Source organism: Idiotropiscis lumnitzeri, chromosome 19 (genome assembly GCF_059441095.1).
Source record: "Idiotropiscis lumnitzeri isolate Australia: NSW breed Sydney's pygmy pipehorse chromosome 19, RoL_Ilum_1.0, whole genome shotgun sequence".
In the NCBI taxonomy this organism is placed as follows: Eukaryota; Metazoa; Chordata; class Actinopteri; order Syngnathiformes; family Syngnathidae; genus Idiotropiscis; species Idiotropiscis lumnitzeri.
The window spans coordinates 8448746-8454721 of NC_142409.1; the positions used below are offsets into that span (position 1 = coordinate 8448746).

The 5976-nt window shown below is 39.3% G+C and overlaps 1 long non-coding RNA gene across 2 annotated transcripts in view; it reads right to left on the bottom strand.

Moving 5' to 3' along the window:
• The window catches only part of LOC148318344 (uncharacterized), a 62494-nt gene that overhangs the window by 46235 nt on the left and 10283 nt on the right, over positions 1 to 5976 (bottom strand). The window lies entirely within an intron of this gene.

The following is a 5976-nucleotide window of genomic DNA, read 5'->3' on the forward strand; positions in this document are numbered from 1 at the left end:
AATATCGATACTGGCGGAAGAAATAAAGAGCACCAAAATCTAATTTTGCTTCACATGGAGGCTTTTATGAGAGCCATTGTACGTTATATGAGTAGATGTCTAGCCAGTAAATTTTGTGTGATATAGATTTCCTGCTGCTGGCTTTCAAAAGCCTTTTTTTTTTTTTTTTTTTTTTTTTTTTTAAGGTAGCTGACTGTACCTTATAAAATTCTCACCTGTCTAGAATGACTCGTTGACCTAGCAGTCTCATGGCCCCAAGTGTCATGTCATTTTTTCAACATCCTTTCCACTTTTGTGGAAATGTTGTAGCCTGGGCATGTAAAGGGCACCTATCCTATTTTCACATCGCATTGTGTTGTTGTTCATGTGCAGCTACAACCGGAACAGGAATATTAGTTTCTTGAGTCCCTCCAAGAGTGCTCACTTTTGATGTATGTAATGATCTCTGAAATGTTGTGGCTGGATTTACCTGTGCTGTCTGCTTTGATGAATTGAGCTGAGAATCATTTGAGTGGAAATTTCTGACGCGGCTGATATATAATGCACAGCAAGTAAGACAAGAAACTATTTCATGATTGGAAAATGCTGTCAGGTAAATTTTGTGGTTTAAAATGTGTTTTCTGTTGAGCTTTAGTGCTAAGCAAAGTCCTTCTATTGTAGCAGTGTCCCTCAAATTTGACATGTATTGATAGAGCGATAGAGACAGACAGACAGATATCAGTATCATGTAGCGACGGGAATTTGACAAAATTTCCTTGCTTGACAATGGAGAATATCGTGCTAAGCCTACTTGCACTTGGAAAATAAATATATTTTTCAAAGGGATCTTTCAGTGTTCTACACAGCTGCCAGTGTTGAAAAGAGAAAGAAAAATTCCATTACGCCACAATATGGATGGTGCTCAATTTCCCTTGGCTGATATACTGTACGTACAGTGAACCCCGGACCTGCCCGCGGGTAAAAGCCGCAAGAGAGACTACATAAAAAAATTTTTTTCCAAATTAAAAAGCCCCCCTCCCTTTTCTTCAAAAAGAGGAAATAGGTCTTCAAGTTCACGGAAAAACTGCCACATTAGGTGCATTAAGCATTTATATATTTAAATACCAAGATTGCCAAACGAAGAAAAGTCTGCTAGCATCATGCGAACATATAATGTGCAACAACAATGACTAAAATTAAATTAGCATAGATATTAGAGTAATAATCTAGTAACAATATAGTAATAATATAGTAATAATATGGTAATAACCTTTCTCTCTCTCTCTCTCTCTCTCGCTCTCTCTCTCTCTCTCATCACAAAGTCACTCCTCAATTGCCTAAAGATGCGATGACACAATCAAGTCACTCAGGAGAATTCTCAACGATATCATCTGATGTAATTCTTATCCAGGTTACACCTGACCAAGCTGACCGCAGCAAAGGGATAAACAAACTAGAATTGAATTCAAATAGGCAAAATGGTGCAAAAGCACCATGGAACCTCATCCACTGGCACTTAGTGCGGCATTGTTTGCATGAGGGCACAACCACTCGGTAGGCCTTAACGGCTGCAGAGCTGCTCTTGAGGTGGTGTGTGGGTGGAGGAGGGTCACTGTTTTCACAACGCCGTCATGATGGTTTAACAGCAGCAAAGTGAGAGATAACACATAAATGTGGCAGCGGAAAAGTAATTGGCTTGAAAGGGCAGCACGTTAGAGTGTGATTGGAATACATGTGACTAAACTAATGGACCGTAGCAGAGAAAGTGGGAAAAACTGTGCTGTGACTTAGAGGGCATTCACAAGGAGATGGTCTTACTGGCTGAACTTTTACCAAGCTTCATTTGCTCTTGTAATCATGGAAGGTGCTGTCAGGGACAAGGGTTCAATCCACTGTTTCAACCTTTTTTCATATATTGCTATCGCCACAATCTTTCTGCAGCCACCAGATTACACTTCTTAAAATTAAAATGTAATTCTTCTCCATGGTCAACAGAGGGTTCTTAAAATCCAAATTATATCATCCATTTTCTCCACTGGAGGGCAGTAAGCCATTAGCGCCTCTTTCTGGAAGCATGAATATTATATGAAAGTGCCCCCTTGTCCAAAAATTGATACATTAAGTAATTTGGTAAAAAAAAAATTTTTTAAAAGTATTTGGTCAAGAGCGACACCCATTTTACCTGAATTGTATGATTCAATCCAGTACAACATGCAATTAAAAACCATCTTTCTTGGGTTCCAGATAGCCAAACATGGCCACGAAAAGGGTACAATTTGAAAAAAAAACCCACCATATTAATATGTATAAAGAGATGAAGTTAACTTGGAAATGACAAAATCAAACATCGAAAAAACACCTTCGGGATGTTTCATTGCATTTGCAAGAACTCAGTTAAAAGTCTTCAAAAAAAAAAAAAAAAGCAATTCAAAGTGCAACAAATGGCCAGCATCGGGCCCACGGGGCAAACATACATAACAACAAAATATTTCAGCTGTAGAAAGCCTTGTCTGATCATTTCACCTAAATATATTGCAAAAGCGCAAGACGAATATCGAAGAATGAGCAGCAGATGGATGAGGAGAGCAAAGAGGGCGGTTCGCGTTACAATATGCGTTGCACAATGCAGCAGATTGTGTGCCCTGCTGCTGTTGGCCAGCAAAGACAAGTCAAAGCAATACAGAAGCACGCACACACATCCCCCTTATGTAAATACATGATTCCGCACTGGTATGACACAGGCAGATAGATAGAACTACATGATGCTACAGAGAGCACACAGCAAGGCTGCTCAATACTTCAACACCAGGGAGGAGGGGGCAGAGTGCAATGACAGGCGAGAGGACAGAATGACCACACTGCCCCCTACAGGTGGTATGGGATACTACATCAAGAGGACCGCAGCTTCGTTTGTCCTTCCCACTGCAACACTAAGTGACACGACCGCATTCAACGGAGCAGTAACGCAGCAAAAAAAGAATTCTTATTGGACTTAAATACATTCTGCAGGTATCTGTACGATACTTGAGTATTTAACAATTACCACGTTAACAAACATCTGCTCCATTGTTTTTCGAACTTGTTTCCATCTAATTGCAATGAGTTTGAAATATTCTTTGACGATAAAATGACTAGACCAGCTAGTCAGAGTTCAGACAAATGGTGCTCTCTAGATTTTGAAAATATTTGCTGACTGATGAGTACTTTGTTAATCCAATGTACTCGTTCGGTTAACATTTTACTGTAATCTGGATCATATGGATGCCACCGAACAACACATTTGAAACCTGGCATTTTTCGGTAAAGTCCTTGAAAAAGTTTTTTTTTTTGTTTTTGTTATAAATCAACATTTCTCGGATTAGCTTTCTCGTACAGAATAACTGCTTTGAAGACTTCCAATCAATATCACTGAGACCACTCTTATCAAGTGGAATCCATCAGCACAACCATTCAGCTCAAAGTGCTGCATTTGACACAGTCATTCATTTGATATTGTTACAAAGGTTAAGGGACTTGGTAGTTAACTCTGGTTTTGCGTTAAAATGGTTCAAGTCCTATCATGAGGACAGGAGGCACTTTGCATTGTTGCTTTGTCAGGCAAAATACTGTGAGGTCCCCCAAGGGTCCGTCCTGGGACCCCTTTCCTTCAATATTCACGTGGCCCCTCAGCAAGGTCATAATGCGTCCTACTATAGAAATAACTCTGCCGAGTGTGACTACTATTTGCCACCTTGGCGGGTTATATAAAATATACACATAGTATTGATTTAAGGATGCTGTGTCTGAGTCATACTTTGCAGAGTGTTGGAAAAATTCATCAAGACCAAACATGCATGGAACAACTTATCGACTGGATCTGCTGGACCTTGCTGCCACCTGCAGGGCACATATGTTGGTGGCGGTCAGTGGATAGGGTATATTTTGGATCATAATTTTACAGAGGCATTGTGAAAAAAACACCTGCCAAGAAATAGAAATGAGTACGATTTTTAGTATGGTTGCGAGAATCTAAAGGGGTATTCCCATCTCCAATTTATGATTTTAAAATATTTAGATGATTCTGAGAAAAAAAAACACATGGCTGGAAATAACACTGTATGCCCGGTTGAATACAGTGAGAGACTCCCTTAAGTGGGACTGCAAATTCTAAATGTTTGTGCGTCGTTAATGAGGTTACTACTTTCGGAAAGTAGTGTAGTTCACAAACTCAGCGGACACACTGGTGTGAGTATTTGAAAGGAAACTTTTTTTTGGAGCTCACTTCAGTTCTCCTCCAGATAAACCAAAATACAGAGGGAAGAATGCAGTTACTGGATTGTGCAGCAATGTTGAAAATTAATTTTCCTCTCCACAAATGGCTCAACTTGTACTTTCTTGATGCGAGTTTGATACCTTGTGATCTAGGTGTAAATAACAGGTGCATCGTTTCTGTACTTCAAAAAAACAACCATCACTCACTTCTTTTCCTCTTTTAAAGGCCCAGTTAGATTAGTAGTTACTTTATGTGCCTCAACGATTCAAGTTAAAGAGGGCCAGGGAAAAATTAGTCCAAGAAGTATAAAGATGAGGAGATGATGGTCGGGCAGAGACGGGTGAAGAGCGCAAAGTCAGAAAAGAGGGAATTGAAAGGGAATGGGAGATCATTTGAGGGGGGGGGTGCAATGACAGCGAGACAGGTGGTTATCAGGGGACCACAAGCGCAGCCAACCTTGGAAGATGTAAATGTCGGGCGCTCATTTACATTCACTGAGGCAATTTCTCTTTTTCCTCTTCAATCAAAGGTTCCTCCCACAAAAAAAGGGCAGACCCGCTACAATGTTATCGGTTTGTAATTCTCTTGACAATGTCATCCTGTCACTGAACTCAGACGATATTAAAATAAAAATATTGTGCAGCTGTCATGTTAAAAACAATGGAGAGTAGTTTGGATATATATATATATATATATATATATATATATATATAAGGAGACTCTCAGAATAAATGATAAATGAAGTGCACAGCCTCTGAAAGGAATATGCTGATCCAGTAGTGTCTGCACGGAGCAAAATCTTCAGTCATATCTTGCGGCTCCCTTTTATACCAAAGGAAATACGGTATCCTGTAGTTGTAACCCGATTTCCTGGCAGAGTCCCCCCTGCTGCGTCTAATCTGAGAGTGATCAGAGAGGTGGTGCACACCCTTTGCATCAATGGAACGTGTCAACGTAGGGAGGATTATGAAAAGAAAGCCGAGTCAAAATGCTTGCATACTATCAAGCAGATAGGATGGTTGGTTCGTTCCGCGGCATATACAGAAAAGGATCATTTGAAAGGATGCTGATTACCTGCGCCTTTTATGAAAATGTGCTCTAATAAATCTAAATATTTGACCTCAACGACATACTGTAGTTCTTGTACAATTCAGCTATTTTATTTTATTGAAATCATAAAACAAAAATGGGATGTCAATTCTTTTGAATGCAAAAATAGATTTGATATTCAAGTAAATTGAGCAACAAGCTTGGTTTTGGACATTATGTTTTCATACAAATGTACAAAAGTAAATAAGCAATATAAAGCGTGCAATAGAGCAGTAATGCCAATCAAAAGTGTTATAATGTTGAAAAAAACAATATTGTAGTGTAAATTTGTCATAATACATTTCGTTGAAAACAATAAATGTTTATCTACGACTCGTAGCGTCGCGAGCGGAGAAGGCGTTTTCTGATTGGCTGTGAGACGCTTGTCCTCCAATGTATCAAGTAACAAATATTTATCAACATTGCTTCCTAAATGGGATCTTTCAAAATAATAGAAGTGTTGGTTAGCTCGGGTCCAGATACTCGCAAATATTTTATTCACCTCAGATAATGCGTTTTAAAAATACCTGGATACATTAAGGATATTTACCAAAAGCGGTTTTCTTTGGGGGGAAAGAATATTAGTTTTTATGGCCCAAAACCGGAAACGGATTCCTCGTTTAGTCAAGCTTTACTTTGGTCCAGCGAAAGAGGAA